Below are 22258 nucleotides of genomic sequence, written 5' to 3' on the forward strand. Positions count from 1 at the left end.
TGGTTACCGACAGGGTAAGGATTCCCGGACACCTCCACACTACCGTGTGTGGATGTGTGGCGCTCCACATGAACACTGGTTCATTGTCTTAAGCCTCAGTATGACGCCATGGTGGGCCGCACAATCTATCTACGATCTAATTGTAACGCTAATACACGACCCGAACGACGAAGAAACACAAAGTGGCTGTGGGTTGAAACATGGCCCTCTTTCCTCTAACTTTCTGTCCAAAACGCATGTTTTAAAATCTCATGCCGGTTGAATTCCAGCTGAAGGTGTGAATCATGGAAAATGTATCCCTCGAAAGTCTTGCTACGTTTTTAAGGTGATAATATGCAGATTTTGTAACTGATTTAATGTGACGTCTAAATGTAAATCTGAATCCATGATAACCCCTAGATTTCTGGCTTTGATTGAGATTTTCAGGGACGGAGAGTGAAGGTGTTGGGTTACTTTAAGCCTTTCCGTTTTAGCACCAAATACAATTATCTTGCCTTGCCTTGAATAAAGAGTTATGATTCCATCTCTGTGGGGGTCTCTAAAAAAACCAACTAGATGCAAGTAAATATAGGCTATAATTAAATAGGTGCGCGCATTATGGCTACATGTAACACTTGTGCATGCGCACACACAGACACTCATAGGCCTATTGTATGCATACAAACTGATCTTTTTATTTTTTGTTGAAAATATTGTTTGTGGCTCCAGCCCAGCCCAGGCTACACACTTTAAACAGAGGGAGAATGAATAGGCTCCATCTTCACTGGCTGTTTAAAAATGACGTGCCAACACAGGGAAATCATTCATCATTTAATAGTCTGAAAACTGCTACTCACCCATCTTATAGTAAAAACTTTGCAGATTTTAAGAATCCTCATGTTCGATCCTGCGGCAGCTTGCTCTAGCTCCCTTGCGTTTTTCGTGGACTGGTGGTAAAGAGCATATAGCTTAGAAATAAAAAAAATCTAAATGATTACATCCTGCCACAACTTCCAATGATCATTGACAGCTAACGCCAAACGATGTGCAAGGCAATGCACAGCCTGTAGTCGGGGGAAATCCTTCTTCAATTCTTCTATGAGTCCCGCCTGTCTCCCCATCTGTAGCTACACTGTAGCAAGTTCTTCTGAAGAAATTCTGAATCCATTCCAGTTCCCTTGAGACTACTGAGTAGTGCATTGTAAATGACCTCAGAACCTGTCCCCTGGTCCAATTCAACTATTGAGTGACTTTTGAGCCTAACCTATTTGGGTGTAGGCCATCTGCTCTGAAAAGATATTTGCGCCCCCAGAACAAGTTGAAATTGTCAATAAAGCCCCTTCCTCTTTCATCGCAGACTCTGGAGAGCCATGTATTCAGTATTCATGTATTCAGTGCAAGTAGACGACTGAATCTGTTTATTCCCCCGTCAACTGCTGGTATGGGTCCACTGATGGATGACTTAATGTGTCATGTGTCCAGTGTGTCCAATAGTTCAGTGAAATCCCTCTTCAGAAGTTCTGACTGTTCTCTTTGAATATTATTAAGTCCTGCATGCACAATAACCTGTGAGATTTTGGGAGGTAGCATGTTTTGATCTTCTTACCAGTTATATCCTTTATGGTTGAGTCTCCTACAATCAGAGTGTCTGGTTCATTCTGCATCTGTGGGATGGGCCCTTGTTGGCTTGAGGTGGCGGTGGCAGACGCATGCACAGCTCGACTCCGTGGAGACTGGTTCTTGTTCCGTCTCTGTCCCCAGCGTCCATCCGGACGCATCTCAGGGGTGCACGGGTGGCAGGAGCATTCGTGGACTCTTGAAGTGGCAGGAACCGGTTCTTCAGTGGCAGGGTTAACTTTTGATTGCGATTGGCTTATCCGGCTGATACATGCTACTTTAGCTTTGGGAAGCTAAGCATTTGGCGTTGAGTGAACTTGTTCTTTGGAATGTTGTTTGGGCTTAGCGCCGACTCTGTGCCAGTGAGAGGCAGCTGGAACTGTCTCTCTCTTGTCCAGCTTCAGGAAGGATACAGTGTATCTTTGATCATCTTGTGTATTTGTCTGAGCTAGCTCAGCAAACTCACCCATCGGCACTGTATCCTGGAGGAGTCCTTTGCATTTTTCTAATGCTGCTAGCCTCGTTTCAAATAAAGCCACTGTCTGTTGAGGCATGTTGGTGATAGGAAAGTCCAAGGCTTTCGCTGCGGTCTGATCCGGTAGTCAAAGTGCCAAAATGTATTGTTGAATCGAACGATGGAGGTTGACGGAAACAAACTATATATTCTTAATTATTATGATCATCAGCATCAGCTGTGGCTGGGTGAAATCTGTGGTCAGCTTGTCCTTCAGGTCAGCTATGGAGGAGGAGAAATTCTCCAAGGCCTGTCTAGTTTTGAGAGGATCCGTGGTTCACTTTTGAAGAATGTTGTACAGAATTTCAACATGCATGAGGGCCGAGTGGAAAAAAGATAAAAAGAAAATAAAAGTTGCATCCCCCAGCATTGTGGTCAAGCCGTGGGCTTGTTGGATTGACACGCTGTCCCATTCTTGTTCATTCTTGATTTTGTCAAAACACTGTTTCAAAGTCTCCTGATGTTCGAACACAGTGTGGACAGTGCGGCTTTTAAAGTTCCACTTGGTTTGTGCTGCCGCTGGGATCCTCCTTCCGCACATTTCAACTAGAACTGCAATTATTTTGGGGGACTTGGAGAAAAACGTTCCAAAGGCAGAGGGAGGAGCAGGCCTGTTGCATGACCAGGTTTAGTTGATGTGCACAAAATGCGCGTTCGGGTACGTTTCTTTTAATCTAGCCTGCAAGCCTGTTGCACCCATTACAGCTGCCCCGTCGTACCTCTGGGCGATCAGTTTGTTTTCCAGTTTATATGGCTGGAGTTTCTCCTTCAGGAGTGCTTCGAGTCCCGCCGCAGTTCTGTCCTCCAATGGGGAGAAACAGAGAAACCTCTCCACAGTTCATACACAGCTAACCTACAATCAAGCAACTCGTTTTGGCTAGTCTTAGACATGTACTTGGCAACCTGTGTGTTTGACAGGTGATCGGCTAACTGGCTATCTAAAAAAGAGAACTGTGCTTTGTTCCAATATCCATACTATCCGCACTCACTATACTTAGTTTGAGTACGTAGGGCGTTCCAATTCAGATCAGGGTGAAAAGAAGTGTACCGAAAGGACCCGGATGGTGTTCTCAAAACGGTCAAACCGCTGAGTGTCAGTCGATGCACTTTTCGTACTGAACGGCAGCCATCTTAGCTACGTAGTGGAAGAGGCGGCGCCAGGCTGAGCCAACGTCGGCACATTTTCCACATAGCCTGCATTAATGGAGTTATTTTGTAGCTTTTATAGCTACTATGCGTAAAGAGTTCACCGTTCAAAGCGGGATCTTTATTTCGGGGGAGGAGCCACGGCGGCAGTTGTGATCGCAATTTCCAGTTATTGCACCACAGAGAATTCGATTTGGAACGACACTGACATCTTGTGCACTTAGTCAGTGCGGATAGTGTTCTATGTTTAAGTGTACTCATGGAAGTATGGACATTGGAACACACCACTGGGCAACGAGGTCCAGTAACCCCGCTGGAGGGAAGTTGCAGATTCATCAGAGCCCCTCAGGACTTGTGTGCCCCACAGTACAGTCCACAGTCCTTGACAGCGAATGTCTGTTTTTCTTTACCTGCTCATTGTGTCTCTGTATGGAGATGCGGTGTAGTGGTGGATTTCATGATTCGTTTGAATGAATCAGTTCGCGTCGGTCAGTTCGCCAAGAAGAGTCGTTCGTTCGTTCGCATTTCCGGTAGCGGTGAATCATGGTTCTCAGTCACTGAGTCGGTCAGACTCGGCTCCTCCCTCGTTCTCGTTCGAACGAATCGTGAATGCACGTTCTCAAACGAATCACAATCGTGCAATGGTGCAAACGGTCATCAATCAACACAACATTAACTAAGTTCCTTTTAGCTGAGGAGCGCTTCATGTTCGAAATCGGGATGTTGTTGCCCGGCTGACTCTCGTGACTTCTCAGTCCTCGAGTCTTCACCGCTAAACAGTCAGTGAACGAACGGCGACTCGCGAGTCAGCGACTAGTGGGTGGAGCTGGGAGTCGAGTCTTGGCGAACGAACGAGACGAACGACGACGAACGAGAGTGGTGAATCAGGTCGGTTCGTTCGTTTTAAAGAGTCGTTTGTTCGAACTGATTCGTTCACGAACGAGCCACCACTAATGCGGTGGCCGTCATCCAGTTGAAAGGAAATATTAACTTTGCCCAACATCGACAGCTTTACACAGTTTCCAATGTGACTTGCACTGCATTCATGTTTCTTGATTGTCACGTTTTGAACTACACACTTTTTTTCATCTAGTTTGGACCGGGTTCGACTAATGTTTGGGTTTGACTAATTCTTCAGAGGTCTAGGGTCTGGGCTATATTCATTTAGCCCAAACGGTCGCTAAATCGAGGGGGTATGTCACAACACCTGTCACTCACGGTGGGACAACAACGATTGGACGCTGATATTGATATGCTTGGGCTGAGTGTGGGCTTAGAAAAATCTGCCCATTTAGATATGTATCCTGCGTTTTTGAAAAAACCAACCAATTCTAAGTTTAGTTCTTATTATATTGTAATATTTAATATTTTCATTAATTTAATAATTTCTCATGTTTATTGTAAAAGATGGGGGGGGGCAGCCGTCCCTGAGTAGTAGTATAAACACAAGTTTATGCAATATAATAACAGTAACTGAGGAGGCTGGCCATGTCACAGATAGACCTGGAGACCATAGATCTGCCCTGTTTAATAATGCATTGTTACTCCTTTACATGAACAGGGGTAATCTGTTTTACATTCTTATATTTTAGAAGTGTAATTTATTGCTTTACATGAAGATGATAACACAATCGATGTTCTGAACGACAAAATTGATTTATGTCGGTCTGATCACACACTCACATACTATGTCACGCACAAAAAAGGCAGAAATGGATGGAAAATATCTTACCTTTCTTTAACAAAACCTTCCAAGATTGAATATCACAATTCCTGATAGATTAGATTTAGGCTAATTAATTATTGTAACGAGGGGGCTGGGGTAGTTACTGTGAAGTTCTAATTGCTAGCTGTCAGACGTATTGCCTGGGGCCGTCCCTTGCTATCAGTGGTGGGAGGGTGCTGTTCCAAACCGCCCGCGGCACTGCCCTCAAAACGGGGAAAATTGAATTATTCGCATAAGACTTAAACCAAGGTCATGGACTAGATTTATTTTTTACAGCTTAACAGGGTATTATGCTCAAACTAATACAATGGTGATGAATACAGTCTTGATTATCTGTCCTTTAGCAACCAGAACAAAAGCTGTCATGGAGTCCAAATCATCAACTGTGAGACGTTCAAAAGTGTGGGACTTCCATAAACCTGTAAAGGTGGTGAGAACATAATTGTGTCATATTTATTATAAGTGGCAATGTATGCAGATATTTCAAAGCATAAATGACAGAACATCAAATATTCTTTGTATTACTCAGTTATAATCATTTAATTGTAATTTTATAATGTTATTGATGGACTTATCTCAATACAACAGTTATCTGAATCTGAACTGTTGAATCAATTTTAATTTAATTTGGAATCATTTGATATTTTGTATTATGATGATTAATCTTTTATAGCTTGAGTTTGTTTAAATCATTAAGTGGCTAACTGTTTGAGGACTTCCTGTGAGCACACACACACACACACACACACACACACACACACTGTTAATCATAATTACTTCTAATTAGAAATGCAAATTAGCAGCAAGATCTTTGATTAAAAAGCATTTGAGTTCCTTGTTGGTTTGTAAATGCTGAGTTGTGGGGGAAAGGGAAAAAGTATTGGGACATTTAAAATGTAATTAATCAGTAAATGCTTTGATGAAATATCTCTAATTACTCCCGAGCACACCCACCCGTCGTTTGTGGTATCCCCAATGCTGTTGCACTAACTTTCCCCTGTTAGTTAGCATGCACAGGAATTACAGACTAATTAGGCAAAGATAATCATTAGTGCTAATTAAATGTGATGGAACAAGGATGACAAAGAATTTAGAACAGCAGCATACATATCATTTTGCTTTATATCATTTAAGAATATTAGTTAACTGATAATCATAGCATTTGAATGGAGACACCAGTATTTAACTGATTAAGTTGAACGAATGATTTACATTTAAATGTTGTCATTAAGCTGTAATCATTAAAGGTGAGACAGACAGCAATTAAATTGTACACTCAATATTGTTATCCTAAGATTCCAAGAAACAACTGGACAGAATAAAGAGCAGATATTGGAATCATAACATTAAGTTATAGTCTACATTTTCATCTATGAGTGGTATTCATAGCAATTGCAACAAAATGTAATAATTTTCTTGCCTCCACAAAATTCACCATTCTTGTGTCATGACTGTCCCCTTTTGAAAAGTATATCTGGCAAATCTTCCAAACTAATCAAAATATTTTTGTCTCTTAAAAGTCTTCATTCACTATCCAGGCCCTTTTACTAAATGTAATACTGTTTGCTAATAAATGCACGATGTTTATCAAGTATGCCTACCATTTACCTCATGGAAGGGTTACACATTATGTGTATTAATGTGTATTATTATACACTGTATGTCTTTCTGTGGCTCCCGTATAAATCCATCTTAGATAAATAAAAACAGTCCATCCACATTTTCTGTTTTAATTCTGTTATCAGCATGAACATACAAATATACGTTCATGCTGACACACATGCATGCACGTTAATAATCAGGTAGTATCACAAATGGTGTCATCATGACTTGATAAAAAAATGGGGGAAATTGGGCCTATTGGCCTTTGACCTCTCGGGAGTGATTTCAACCAATCAGAGATTGAGGCTTTGAAGGATCCCGAATCGCCAGAGGCCCCCGGCCACCTTTACAATCGTGATATTCTACCTGCAATACAATACAATACAATACAACTTTATTAATCCCACTAGGGGCAATTAGTTTGAGCAGCTTGTATACAGACACAGTAATATACAAACAACAAATACACATACGCAACTACGGAGCATTTAGTAGTCGAATTGCAGAGGGGATGAACGACTTGGGCCGGCGCATCAAGTCAAAGACGCATTATGATAAAGCTGTCAGAAGAGGAATCACTGATCCTACTTCTGTGTGGATCCACAAAGAACCGATCCTACAACCAAAGCTAAGACTGATCAGGACCAGCGTAGACACCATGTAGACTTGCCACTAGATATGTACACCTTTTCAAACATTCTAATTATTCAAATTTTCACAGGCTTTTTTGGTAGCATTGGTTTTATCCGGTTTTAGCATTTGTATGTGTGTCTGTGTCTTATCGTGTTTCATCCAGATGAGACTAGTATTTAAAATGAACCACAAACCACATCGACGACACATTTGGCGATTAGACACCATGAGATGATGTTCAAGGGGACGATGGATCCATGAAGTATGCCGGGATATGATTCCCCCCTGATGCTGTCTAGACCTGATGGCCCCTGAGGACCTCATCTGTCTCCTAGACAGCTGGAGCTGAGTCCCGGAGGTGGAGGTGGAGGTGGAGGAGAAGGTGGAGGGGGTGGAAGGGGTGGAGGAGGTGGAGGAGGACTGCAACCAGTCTCAATGAAAACAACAGACAAGACACTTTTGCTGTGACTTGTGTATGTGAAAGGTGCATTATAAATACTTATTCTACTTTGTTTAAGAATGCTTGATTCTGATTGGCTGGGAGGAGGGCATTAACCCGGCAGGTTGCCCGCTGACTTGTATAGTATACTATACAAGAGTATAGAGTATACATTTAATAAGCATGCAATATGAATAAGAAAAATCATAATTATTAAAGTATTTGAATTGTTTTATTATGTTGGCAAGCAAGAAGTAGAATAAACGGGATAATCACCTCAAGGCAGGGCAGTAAACAGTAAGCCGTCCACGGGCATATCAAACTGTTTATTGCCCTGCCTTAAGGTGATTATCCCTTACACATTACTTACTCACCTACTGTGGTCTTTCCAGTAAAAAGCCCTTGTCTAAACACATTATATGCTTCACAACGCGACTTCAGCAACAAGGCAATTAAAGAGGTGCAGGAATACAAGCGCCTGAACGCAGTGTCTCTGGCTGCATCCACCTGGCAGCTGTAGCTGCAGGTTCACCAATAAGAAATAAAGACAGATTATAATATTCTATCAGTCGGTTTTAGAGTTCATATATAAACAGTGTCTACACTTTAGCACTTTTTTAACTTTACTTTATGTTCATATTGTTGTGTCCAGTCCCAATGTCCACTTCAACTTGCTGACGTTTCCAAGGTTGAAGGAGTCCACCAAAGAACATAATCAAATACATAATGCTATGATAAAGTAGTCAGACCCATATAATGGCTCATGATATAGACACTGTTTCTTTACATCCTAATAAATAATTGTTTGTCATGGACAGGTATTTGTCAGTGTTTCAGAGCAGGAACGTCCTTAAGGACACAGATTTGTTCCCACTTTAAAGCAAAGGATGGAAAGCATTTTAAGAATGAGGGAGGGCTGAAGCACGGAGCCGGCCTGGCCTTTAGGCGCCCCAGCAGATATCAGACATTAACGCCTAGAGAGACGCTTTAAGAGGAATATATTACAACTATAGAAAAGGTGAACAGTAAAATAATAAACCATATATACAAAACCCATGAGAGAGTTAACAAAACGCTCTATACACGTTGGTACTATTTGGTGTAACACACACACACACAGAGACACACACACACACACACACACACACACACACACACACACACACACACACCCACATGACCTTGGTGATCCACAACTGCATTTACAACATAATCAAAACTTGCACTCTTATCTATTTCTCACTTTCTACATAAATACAAAAATATAAAAGGAGCGCTGAACCTCATACAATTACTCATACACATAGACACATGTGCATGCCCACACACACACACACACACACACACACACACTAACCACTCGTCCCTCACCCATTCACCCTGCCAGGAGCCTCCTCTCGTTTGGGTGAACAAAAGCAAATTTAATGGCTGAAAGGAAGCGTGAAGGAGGGTGGATGAGGAGGGAGAGCCTCCAGACTCACTCCGCCGGTGCGCCGAAGGGACTGCGGGTATGATTTGAGTGACAGCCCGTGTTATACAGTGTGACGCTGCATTGGGGGTCGCCGTCAAGGCTGGAAGTAAGAATTTGGAGCGATGCACATACAAGCTTTTTACATTTTGTCATGACCATGGCTCCAGCAACACATCTAATGGCAGAAAAGCCAAGGCCAATTACTGATAACTGCTTGTCAGAACCGTTCTGTTGCATGATTATTGTCTGATATTCATCCCAGATGTTCTGGTGGGATATTTATCGTAACGTAATTGCACAGCAGTGGGAGAATGTTTGTTTTACTTTACCTGGTAACCCAGAACTGCCAGTAACAATTAATACATGCAATAGCATGGGTTTAAACCACAGTCAATTTGTACCCATATTTACATCTTACCTACGTTTTTTTCTAAAGCTCTGTGTAGGACATAGGACTACTATGTAAAGCACTGCATAGTTCACTGAACATTAGTTGTTTCAGGGGTTGCCTATTTTTAGAGTGTAGATTTGGTGAATTATCTCCAGACATCCAGCAGCAATACATCACAGCTGGGCTTTTGTCTTATGTTCTTCTAGATTCTGTTTGCTAGTGCCTCTGATGAGGACGTAAGAGAGTGGAGTCGTGATCTAGGCCCTCAGACTATCCATATGGCAGGTTGCCAGACATCTCTACACTACTCTTAACCTTATTGTAGATACAATACTAGGAGGAGAAAAAGTCCACTTCGAATTGTGAAAACAGTTTGTCTAGCAAAGCCAGAGTAGAGATTGGTCCAAAAGATGGGTAAGTGAGAATTTGTTGCTTGTGTGTCAAACTTCAAGTGTGTGTTGAACACGAGAAGGGTTGTATACAAGCCTCTAAAACACAGACCCTCCACCATGCCATTATTGTCCATAATTGAAAATCCATGTCTTGTCGTATAAAAGCACCTGGTTTAGAGGGTAATCCTGAGAATCTATGGTTTGGTAATGCTTATACTGCATGAGTATTCCTTGGATCCATATAAATACTGTGTGTGTGTATATATATATACACACACAATATGTATATATATATATACACACACACCGCGCATTGGTTTTTCCAGCTCTTTGCACATGATTGGTCTAGAATGAGCAAACTGACTAGAGCTATTAATAGTATATAAATGATACCTGTCACTCAGGGAAAGAAGACCCATTGGGAAAAGTGTTGCCAGATGCACGATAATTAGATAACCCTTTCTTTTATAGTCCCCTGATTACTGTTACAGGTAAGTATTTACCATATCTCTATATCTGGTAAATTATGATATATTATTGGGTAATTAACATTGGTTAATAAGAGGTAAATACAGATATAGCTGAAACTGTAACAAAAACCTCCACTATTACCCATCAACTCAACTAAATACCGCTTAGTTGCGACTATTATAGGTTAGGTAATAACTCACATATAATTGCGTACTTCCTAGGAAAGGAGGTGATTAATTCTTCAGAACACCTCTTCTATTACCCATCAATTCAAGTTACAATTGTAGTTATTCAAGGTTATTGTTGGTACCAGCCCAAGTTTACTGGTAAGCTAGTAATTCCAGTTAAATTTTTCAGAAATAGTTATTGTTGATGGCTCCACCCATTTTTCAGTTTTATTAGATTTACCCTAGAAACTATGGAATTGTTTTTTTTATTAGTTGAATAATTACATCAATACTGGAAACAACCGCCACAGTTTTCTTCTAGCGTCATGTTACATTTTTTTAAATACTGGGTACATTCTTGCAAATGTTTCAACCATTTAATCATTAAGTAAATTAAAACTGTACTGTAAAAGAAAGACTTGTTTGTTGTCATGGTATTACAACGTTCATCCTACATCCTACCTCCAATAGAATATTCCATTGTCCATGCAATTCAAATTTCTTTCAAACACATAATGTTGCCAAAAGTCCCATAATGTTTGATCATTTAGTATTAGCATATGACTACATAACATTTTGGATTGCATTGTATTTTGAGAAATGTTGAAACCTTTGAAATCAATACTTTGAAATATTAAATTTTGAAAACAAGGTAATCCGAATGTATTTGTTTTGAATTCACTTCAAATATGAAATTTCAAGTTGTGCCATTAAAAGAACGCTATTTACTACTGACGTAGCAGAGTATCCAAAGGACAGACCTAAGAATCCATAAAGTCCAGATCATGGTTAGGGGGTTAGACCAGGAGGGCTGCGGCCCAGACCAGCTGCCTCCAGCGTACAGCGGACATATATTATATATTAAACATAATATCATCTATAACAGAACCATCCCAGAGCGGACTGCTGCCCTGTGGTTAAAGGGCCCCACCTGGAGAGCCCTGGGCCGTTGATCAGCAGGGATGATGAATAAAGAGATGAGGCGGCCCGGCTGGTGAGATGGTGGACCAGACCAAGGTGGTTATTGGTGACTCCGTAAAACACAGAGCGCCCCCACCACTCAATCTTCATCACCAGTTGGCTGGTGGAGGTCCTCAGCTGCTCTTGCTCTGCAGATTGCAGTTGAGCTGACCTTGAGCCTCAACACAGAGGCCCCCCAGCGCCTCTACCCCCCTCCCTGTCGCAGGAAGTGTGGCGTCGGCACAGGGTGGCCGGTGTTTCTCTACAGAAGCCCGTAGAGTGTGTCTTCGCAAACTGCCTTAAAGTGTGCCATGGGAACACCGCTGCACAAGGCAGGAAGGCAGCCCAGGGGGTGGGGAGGACACAGAGGACATCAGGGCTGTTCTGTATCTCTGTGGAGGTCCCAAAGGCCCTCTGCCGCCTGGACTCCGGCAGAGTGACAGCCAAGACCCTCAGGCTCAGGAACCCAACCAATCACTACATTAAAATGAAATTCATCATTTCATCAACCTTCTTTAAAGGTGCTGTAGGACAGGCAAGAGTTAAGAGCTATTTTGGATGTAATTGCTCTGGCATAGTGCTGTGAGAATATCTGTTTCTGAGTGGACTGCGCCTACCTCTGTTTGAGTCTATATCGATTCAAGACCTCTCCCAGCTCATTACTGACCAATCAGGGTATCTCTTCCCTGATTGGTTGGTGTGTAAAATGCTACCAATCTCTTCCGCTCTTTTCTAATCTCTCTCTTTACAAACGCTCCAATCTAACCGACAACACCTTTAATGTTCGGTTACACAGGTAATAACAAACGGTGGAGAAGCTAGGTGGAGAACTGTTTTCAAGATATATTACGTGTCGTATATAGACAATGATTGCACATCCTATGTATCCTTTATATATTTTCTACAAAAAATGATGTGTGGAAGATGAAAGAGTGGCACTCTCCTACAAGAAATACAGGCAACACACGCCAATAAGGCCAGGTGGAAGATCCTAGGCAGTAGAGGGGCCGCTCCTATAGGGCCCCAAGCCCAGAGGCCCTGTGGTACAGGGGCCGCTCCTATAGGGCCCCAAGCCCAGAGGCCCTGTGGTACTGTACTATACTGGTTCGATCTTAGGACCCTCTCTATTCAACATCTACATGCTCCCACTAGGGCCAATCATGCAAAATAACAATATTGACCATCACTGCTATGCTGATGACACGCAAATCTATGTATCGCTATCACCAAATGACTATCAGCCCATAGATCTGTTGTGCCAGTGCATTGAGCAAGTCAAAGACTGGATGTGCTGATATTTCCTTCAACTAAATGAGGAAAAAACCGAGATAATTGTATTTGGTGCTAAAACCGAAAGGCTTAAAGTGACCCAACACCTTAAGTCTCTGTCCCTGAAAACCTCAATCAAAGCCAGAAATCTAGGGGTTATCATGGATTCAGATTTACATTTCGACAGTCACATCAAATCAGTTACAAAATCTGCATATTAACACCTTAAAAACGTAGCAAGACTTAGAGGGCTCATGTCTACCGAAGACTTACAAAAACTTGTACATGCCTTTATCACTAGCAAGCTTGATTACTGCAATGGTCTCCTTACAGGTCTCCCAAAAACACAGCTTGTTCAGAATGCTGCTGCTAGAGTTCTAACAAAGACCAACAAATTTGAACATATTACACCAATTCTTAAATCGTTACATTGGCTCCCTGTATGTCAGAGAATTTATTTTAAAATCATGTTGCTAACCTATAAATCCCTACATGGTTTAGGCCCAAAATATTTAACTGATTTGCTTCCACTACATAAGCCTTCTAGGCCACTAAGATCCTCTGAGACCAATCTGTTAATTATCCCCAGAGTCAACACGAAACATGGGGAAGCAGGATTTAGTTACTATGCAACAAATAGCTGGAATAAACTCCCTGAGGATTTAAGACTTGCCCCAACTCTGACAGCTTTTAAAACAAGACTGAAGACTTTTATGTTTGCTTTAGCTTTCTGCTAAATCTTAAATCAACAATGCTTCTATTTTTTATTTACCTTTATTTTCTCACTTTCTAAAATGCATTTTTTTTTTAACTTTGCCTTTCTAAAATGTTTTTTTTTAAACTTTGCCTTTATTTTCTAACTATTTTACTTTTTACTTATTTATTATTTTCTTTTATTGTATGACAATGTTTATATGTGAAGCACTTTGAGTCTGCCTTGTGTATGAAAAGTGCTATATAAATAAAGTTGCCTTGCCTTGCCTTACTGAGAGAGGCACCGGAGGTGGCCAGGAACAAATGCTTTCTTATCTTAGGTAAATGTCAACATAGATGCTATGGATATCTTATAAATGATAGTTAAATGTTGCCACAATTGTCACAAGTACAACCTGGAGTTGACTTCAGTTGATTTGGATTAGTAAAACAAGAACATATTGCCACTTATTGTCAACAGTTGGAGAAAGGGTCATGGTTTCAATAACATTTGGTGATGTTGGAGGGGATGAATTGACCAAACAAATAAGCTATAGTAAACAATTTAGTTAGAAGTTGGTTAAATGCACAATGCTCAATATTGAATAGTGATACATGAAACATGCCATGAGTTCCTGTGAGGGACAAGAAAATGAATTATTCCATGGAGCTGTGGTGCAGTTGATTGTTCCAAGCTCAACCATGTGCAGAAAACAAGTCTCATCTTATAGACCTCCTCATCAGAATGATTTTATCCAAACCTTGGAATGCGTATGTGCAGGTTGCACATACGCATAACTTTTTTTAACCAGGAAGTCATCTTAATGGCAGATAATAATATCGATGTATTAAACACAGAAGGTCCATTGTACAATGGCTTTTGTGACTTCTTAAAAATGCATGGTCTAACTCAATTAATTAGTGTTCCAACGAGAATAACTGAACATAGCCAAACTGCTATTGACCATATCATGGTTTCTGACCCATGTAAAATCATACAAAGTGGTGTAATTGTGTATGGAATTAGTGACCATTTTTTAACCTACTGTACCAGGAAAGTTAGGAGGGCTCCGATCAATTGTCACAAATCCCTGAAGAGCAGAAGTTTGAAAGGGTATGATCATCAACAACTTTCAGGACATACTTGATAATGTAAACTGGGTGGAAATTACCAACTTATGTGACGTTGATACAGCATGGGATCGTTTTCAAACTACTTTCTTGGAAGTACTAGACAAAATAGCTCCATTAAAAGAAACCAGGATTAAACAGAGATCCCAGCCTTGGATAAATAATTATATTTTGGACACCATTCACTTTAGAGACAAAATCTTAAGTGAGTTTAAAAGAACCAAACTGCCTGCTCTTTTTAAAGAATATAAAATGCTTAGAAATAAGGTACAGCGAATGGTGGATGAGGCGAAAAATGATTTTTTTTAGGTCTAAAATTGAGGAGCATAAAAAGGATCCCAAGAAATTGTGGGCAACTCTTAGGCCCTTAGGGACGAAAGAGAACCCCAAGCAGAAACAAAGGAAAATAGGCCTAGATATTAATGGGTCCATATCGTGTGATAAAAAAATGGTGGCAAATACCTTTAATAGCTTCTTCACAACAATTGCAAGTAACCTGGTGCAGAAGCTTCCCTCTACTTCTGGTGTTTTTAGTGATCCACAGACGGTGCACAAGTTTTATGAAGAAAAGGGAGTCCAGCCAAACACTTTTTATTTCAAACAAGTAACAGAGGAGTTGGTACTAACAAAACTCAAAGGCCTGAATCCTTCCAAGGCCACCAGTTTCGACAACATCCCAGCTAAATTTCTCAGGGATGCTGCTGAAAAAATCACTCCTGTCATAACCCATCTTATAAATTTATCCATTAAAAATAGCCATTTCCCCAATACATTTAAGGTGGCAAGAGTTATACCTTTATATAAAAAGGGGCTCAAATCTGATCCTGGTAATTTCCGCCCCATATCTATCCTGTGTTCAATTTCAAAAATTATTGAAAGAATCATTTATGAGCAAATAGACTAGTTATTTAGCAGAGCAGAACATCTTATTTGACTTCCAATCAGGATTTAGAAAAGCCCATTCCACTGATACCTGTCTGCTTTATCTTACAGACTTCATCAGAAAAGAGGTGGATAAGGGAAATGTGTAGTGGGACGTGCGATGTCTGGCCTGCGGGGGGAGGTAGAGGACGGTTGGGAACACACCGGATCGGCTGGGGGGATTGGACCTGATTGCGAACAGGTGCCCGCGATCAGGTCCAATCAGGGAATGTGTATTTATGTGTCTGCTTTGTGTTTCAGTAGGGGGGAGGAACCAGAAAGGAAGGTGATCCAGACCAGAGGACGCAAAAAGTCTCAACAAACATTATATTACTTTGGAGTGTGTTGCAAGTTTTGGTTAAATCTCCGACGTGTTATTTAGTTTAGAGTTTTTGTTAAGCGTCTTGGAGTCAAATAAAGACATTTCTCAAGGACATTGGGTCTCATTGCGCTCGATACCCCTTACAGTGGAGCCCAATGTGGGGCGAGCGAGAACAGAATGGACCAGTCCCCGTTGGGAAATGTACTCTGACACCTGGCCCAGATGTCAGAACAACAGAGCCAGCTGCACCTCGCCCAAAACGAGGTGCTCACAGAGCTGGCCCAGTCTCTGGCCGAGGATCGGGCCCTGCTCCGGGAGCTCCTCACCTCCGGGGGACGCGGCGAGGGACCCCGGCCGGCCACTCCCCACATCCACATCCCGAAGATGGGGGAGACGGACGACGCCGAGGCCTTTCTGGGGACCTTCCAGGGGGTGGCCAAGGTCTCGGGATGGCCTCGCCAGGAATGGGTGCACCATCTCCTGCCGCTCCTGACGGGTGAGGCGCAGCTGGCCGCCCACAGTCTGCCGGTCGGGGCCCAGCGGGACTACGAGGCCATCACCCGAGCCATCCGGGATCGGCTGGGCCTGCACCCGGAGGAACATCGGCGGCGGTTCCGGGTGCTGGCCTTCGGCGAGGGGGACCGGCCCTTCGTCTATGCGCAGCAACTACAGGACCAGGCCAGGAGGTGGCTGGTCCCGGACCAGAACACGGCGGAGGAGGTGGTGGATCAGGTGGTCCTCGAACGGTTCATAGAGGGGCTGCCGGCGAGGACATCCGCCTGGGTCCGGTACCACAGGCCCGAGAGCCTCTCCGCTGCGGTTGCCTTGGCGGAGAGCCACCTGCCGCCACCAGTAGCGAGCCAGCGGCCGCCGGTAGCAGGCCCACGGGTCGGCAGCCCCGAGGCGGGACCGACCAACACCGGCACCAAGGGCGAGATGGGGGGGGGGGGGGCGGTCCAGAGCGGGGCACATGAGTCACTTCCCCCCCCCACTCCACAGACGGGCGCTCAGACGGCAGGGGAGGGCTGCTGGCGGTGCGGGCGGCCTGGCCACTTCCGGCCGGAATGCCCCATGATGGAGGTGGGTCAGGTCGTCCGCGTCACTGGTGCCCCGTCTCCTCCCCACGGTCCCGGTGAGGCGTACCGTATCCCGGTGAGGATACAGCGGGGCACGCACCAGGCGCTGTTGGACTCAGGCTGCATGCAGACCATGATCCACCAGCGTCTGGTGCGGTCCGAGGCATTGGTGGAGGCGTCGAGCGTTTTGGTGAGGTGTATACACGGGGATGTGCACGAGTATCCTTTGGTCCCTATCGAAATTCATTGGGGGGGGGGAAAAGCATAGTGTTAAGGCGGCGGTTAGCTCGAGCCTCACGCAATCCCCTGATTCTTGGGTTGGATTGGGGAGGGTTTCCACAGGCTGTTAGGGGGACTATGGGGGTGCAGTCACGACCGGTAGGGACATGTAAGTCGTGTGCGGTGTTCTGCGCCGAGGCGGGGGCGACCGACGCTGCTCAGGGATCGGGGGAGGCGGGGGAACCCCAACCCGAGGTCCCAGCGCCGACCTTCCCACCGGTGGAGGATTTCCCCCTCGAGCAGTCTCGTGACGCCACACTGAGCTCAGCCTACGACCAGGTGATAGCTATTGATGGAAGTAAGGTCCGGCCAGACGCAGCACTGACTTACCCACACTTTATAGTGGTTAGGGATAGGCTTTATCGGGTGAGTCGTGACACCCAGAGTGAAGAGGTGATCACGCAGTTGCTGGTACCCAGGAGCCGTCGGGAAATGGTTGGCGGCGCATTATAACCCATTGGCGGGCCATTTAGGGTACGAGAAAACACTTAACCGGATAATGGCCCGGTTCTATTGGCCGGGGATTCGGGCGGAGGTGCGCAGGTGGTGTGCATCCTGCCCCGAGTGCCAATTGGTGAATCCCCCGGCCGTCCCCAGGGCTCCCTTACGGCCCCTTCCCCTGGTGGAAGCTCCTTTCGATCGGGTCGGCATGGACATTATCGGGCCATTAGAACGTTCCGCACACAGGTATCGATTTGTGTTAGTCCTGATGGACTACGCAACCCAATATCCGGAAGCAATTCCGTTGCGCATCATCTCCGCGAAGAGTGTTGCGCAGGCGTTGTTTCATGTCATATCGCGGCTGGGAATCCCAAAGGAGATTCTCACTGACCAGGGCACCAATTTCATGTCACGCACGATTAGGGAACTTTACGGGTTGTTGAAGGTCAAGGCCATCCGCACAAGCGTCTATCACCCAGCCACAGACGGCTTGTGTGAGAGGTTTAACCGGACGTTAAAGTCCATGATCCGTAAATTTGTACACGAGGATGCTTGGAATTGGCATCAATGGCTAGACCCTCTGTTGTTTGCAGTGCGGGAAGTGCCCCAGGCTTCCACAGGGTTTTCCCCATTTGAGTTGCTTTACGGGCGTAAGCCCAGGGCCGTCTTGGACCTCATTAAAGAAAACTGGGAGGAGGGGTCCAGTGACAGCAAAAACGAAATCCAGTACGTCATGGACTTGCGTGCAAAGCTTCACTCACTAGGGGTATTGTCACGTGAGCACTTGCACCGCGCCCAGGAGAGTCAGAGACGCCTGTACGACAGAGGGACTAGATTGTGCGATCTCACCCCTGGGGATAAGGTCCTTGTGCTGTTGCCCACCTCTAGCACCAAATTACTTGCGAAGTGGCAAGGGCCCTTTGTGGTCACACCGCGGGTCGGGGACGTGGATTACGAGGTAGTGCGTTCGGACAGGGGCGAAAACAAACAGATCTACCACATCAACCTCCTAAAGAGGTGGAACGATGTGGTCCCTGTCACATTTGCGTCGATGGTACCGGAGAGAGAAGAGCTCGGGCCGGACGTCCCTAGCCCAGACCCCACCCCCCCGGTCGGTCAGGGCGAGGGTCTTTCAGGGGGTCAGGCACGGGACGTGGCCGATCTGCAACTCCGGTTCCCCAACGTCTTTTCGCCCCTGCCCGGTCGCACCTCGCTAATTACTCACAACATCAAGACGCAGCCCAGGTTAACGGTGCGGACACGCCCCTACAGGCTGCCCGTCCACAAACAAGATGTGGTGCGGCGCGAATTAGCAACCATGTTGGAGTTGGGCGTGGTCGAGGAGTCGCACAGTGACTGGTGCAGTCCCGTCGTGCTGGTGGGGAAGCCGGACGGGTCTGTCCGGTTCTGTGTAGACTACCGGAGGGTGGTGTCGAAATGCGGTGAATGCGGTGTCGAAGTTTGACGCCTACCCAATGCCTCGGATCGACGAGCTTGTGGACCGGCTTGGCATGGCCACCTTTTATACAACTCTGGACTGCACGAAGGTCTACTGGCAGATTCCGCTATCTCCAGCAGCCCGGGAAATCGGTCCTATGTGCTCCTAATTTTGATCTCCCGTTTTCCCTGCAGACGGACGCGTCGGATAGGGGGTTGGGCGCAGTCCTGACCCAGCAGGTGGAGGGGGTCGACCGGCCGGTGCTGTACCTGAACAGGAAGCTATCGGACCGGGAGGGTCGGTACAGCACCGTGGAGAAGGAGTGTCTCGCAATCCGATGGGCGGTCGGCGCCCTTCGCTACTACCTGCTGGGGTGCGCGTTCACCCTCTACTCCGACCACGCCCCCCTCCAGTGGCTCCACTGCATGAAGGACGCCAACGAGAGGATCACCCGGTGGTATCTCGCGTTGCAGCCCTTCAACTTTCGGGTCGTGCACAGGCCTGGGACGCAGATGGCCATGGCGGACTTCCTCTCCCGTTCCGGGGGGGGGAGTAAGTTGGCGGCCGGATGTAACCCCGGCCTGTGTCGGGCGGTGGGGGATATGTGGAGTGGGACATGCGACGTCTGGCCTGCGGGGGGAGGTAGAGGACGGTTGGGAACACACCGGATCGGCTGGGGGGATTGGACCTGATTGCGAACAGGTGCCCGCGATCAGGTCCAATCAGGGAATGTGTATTTATGTGTCTGCTTTGTGTTTCAGTAGGGGGGAGGAACCAGAAAGGAAGGTAATCCAGACCAGAGGACGCAAAAAGTCTCAACAAACATTATATTACTTTGGAGTGTGTTGCAAGTTTTGGTTAAATCTCCAACGTGTTATTTAGTTTGGAGTTTTTGTTAAGCGTCTTGGAGTCAAATAAAGACATTTCTCAAGGACATTGGGTCTCATTGCGCTCGATACCCCTTACAGGGAACTTTTGTGGCATGGTGTTAATAGACCTTCAAATGGCATTTGACACAGTTCAGTCTGATATCCTCTTGAACAAACTTAAAGCCCTGGGTTTTTCTGGTACATCTCTCCAGTGGGTGAGGTCATACCTGGTTGGAAGAGAACAGGTGGTGGATGTGGAAGGTCCTCACCACTTAAATTAACATGTGGAGTTCCCCAGGGGAGTATTTTAGGTCCTCTCTTCTTTTTGCTATATGTAAATGATATGCCGTCAGCCATAGACTGCAATCTGTTTTTATTTGCAGACGACTCTGCCATTTTAGTCTCTCATAAAGAGAAATCAGAGGTAGAAAGGCTGCTCAGTGTAGAACTTCTTAACCTCAGTTCTTGGCTGACAGATAACAAGCTGTCTCTCCACCTTGGCAAAACAGAGTCGATTCTTTTTGGGTCCAGAGACAAACTAAAAGTCTTTGGGTTTTAGGGTAGTAGTAGGTGATGTTGAGGTTACGGCCAAGGAAGTTGTCACTTACTTAGGCTGTATATTAGACAACAAACTATCAGGGGAATATATGGCCCAAAGAGTCATCTCAAAGGTGAGCCAAAGGACTAAGTTCCTGGCAAGAATATCCAGCCTCTTAGATAGTAGCACCTTGAAAACCCTGGCCGATGCCCTAGTTCAATGCCATCTTGACTATGCCTGTACATCTTGGTACACTGGCACTACTAAAAGCCTAAAAGACAAGCTACAGATCTGTCAAAATAAACTGATCAGAGTGGTCCTCAAACTCCATCCCAGAACACATCTTCTTCCTGACCACTTCTCCAGTCTTAGGTGGCTCAGAGTGGAGGAGAGAGTTTCCCAACTTAAACTGTGTTTAGTCTACAAAATAAGAAATAACCTGGCACCCAAGTACCTAAGAAATTACTTCTCAAAAATTAGTGACACACACAATTATTCCACCAGGGGGAGTTCCACTGATTTCAGGCCCTGCCGTTTTAAGAGCTGTATGGGAAAGTACTCTTTCCTATACTCGGCAGCTGTCTTGTGGAATGGCTTACCTTTAAACATTAAACTGTTGAGCTCCTCCTACTTTCATTTTAAATCTTCAATAAAAAAAGGGTTATCCAACTCATAAACCAAATCAAAAGAGGAATAGGAATTCCTTGTACCTTGTAGGAATGTTGTACTGTCTGTTTGTGTGTCTTGGGAACTTATCCCTTGTTTTATTTTATTCCCCTTTGTTCCTCAATGTTTTAGTCCATTGTGCTGTGTGTTTGTCCTCCATGCTTTAGTCCATGTGTTGTTTCTCCCCTTCCATCTAAAGGACCACAATGGAAACAAGCCTTTGGGCTTTATTGTGTTTTTTTATCCTTTTGAACACTTTTGTTAATTGTTGTTCAATAAAGTTTTCATTCATTCATTCATCATTGCAAAACACTAATCTCATAAAAAGAATATCAGAAGAGGAAATATCACAACAAATTAAAAACAGATAAGGCTCCAGGAGACAATGGGTACACCAATGAATTTTATAAAGAAGAGAATTATTGGTACCTCTATTACTAAAAGCCTAGAAATTTGCCTTAGAATCAGGTATGTGGGCATCAACATGGAATCTCATCTGTAATCACAGTTATTTATAAATATGGAAAAGAAAAAATGGATACATCCTCCTCTTACAGACCAATATCATTATTAAACTCCAAGTCCAAGTCCAAAAAATATTACCCTCTATCATAGCAAATAGACTTAAGGACATCCTGCTAGACTTAATCGATAGTGACCAATCTGGTTTGATCTGTAATCTATCTGATAATGTAAGACATACTCTTAACATAATTTACTTTTCCCAAAAAATGAATTTATGAAAAAAGGATTTACTTTTATTAACACTGGATGCGGAAAAAGCTTTTGATAGGGTACTGTGGCCATATATTTTCACAACAGCAAAAGCATTTGGATTTCACGCCACTTTTATTTCATGGTTAGAATTAGTGTACAAAAACCCAGTTGCTCAAGTGAGAGTCAATTGTACCCTATCAAGATGCTTTCATATTCATAAGGGAACCAGACAAGGGGACCCAATGTCAGCACTGATCTTTGCTATGTGTATGGAACCTCTTGATGAGGCAATCAAGCAACAAGACAAAATAAAGGGACTAACTATAGGGCAAGAATGTCATAAATTAGCATTATATGCAGATGACGTTAATTTATATCTTACTCTCACAC

This window comes from Micromesistius poutassou, assembly GCF_964030765.1.
Source record: "Micromesistius poutassou genome assembly, chromosome: 16".
Lineage (NCBI taxonomy): Eukaryota > Metazoa > Chordata > Actinopteri > Gadiformes > Gadidae > Micromesistius > Micromesistius poutassou.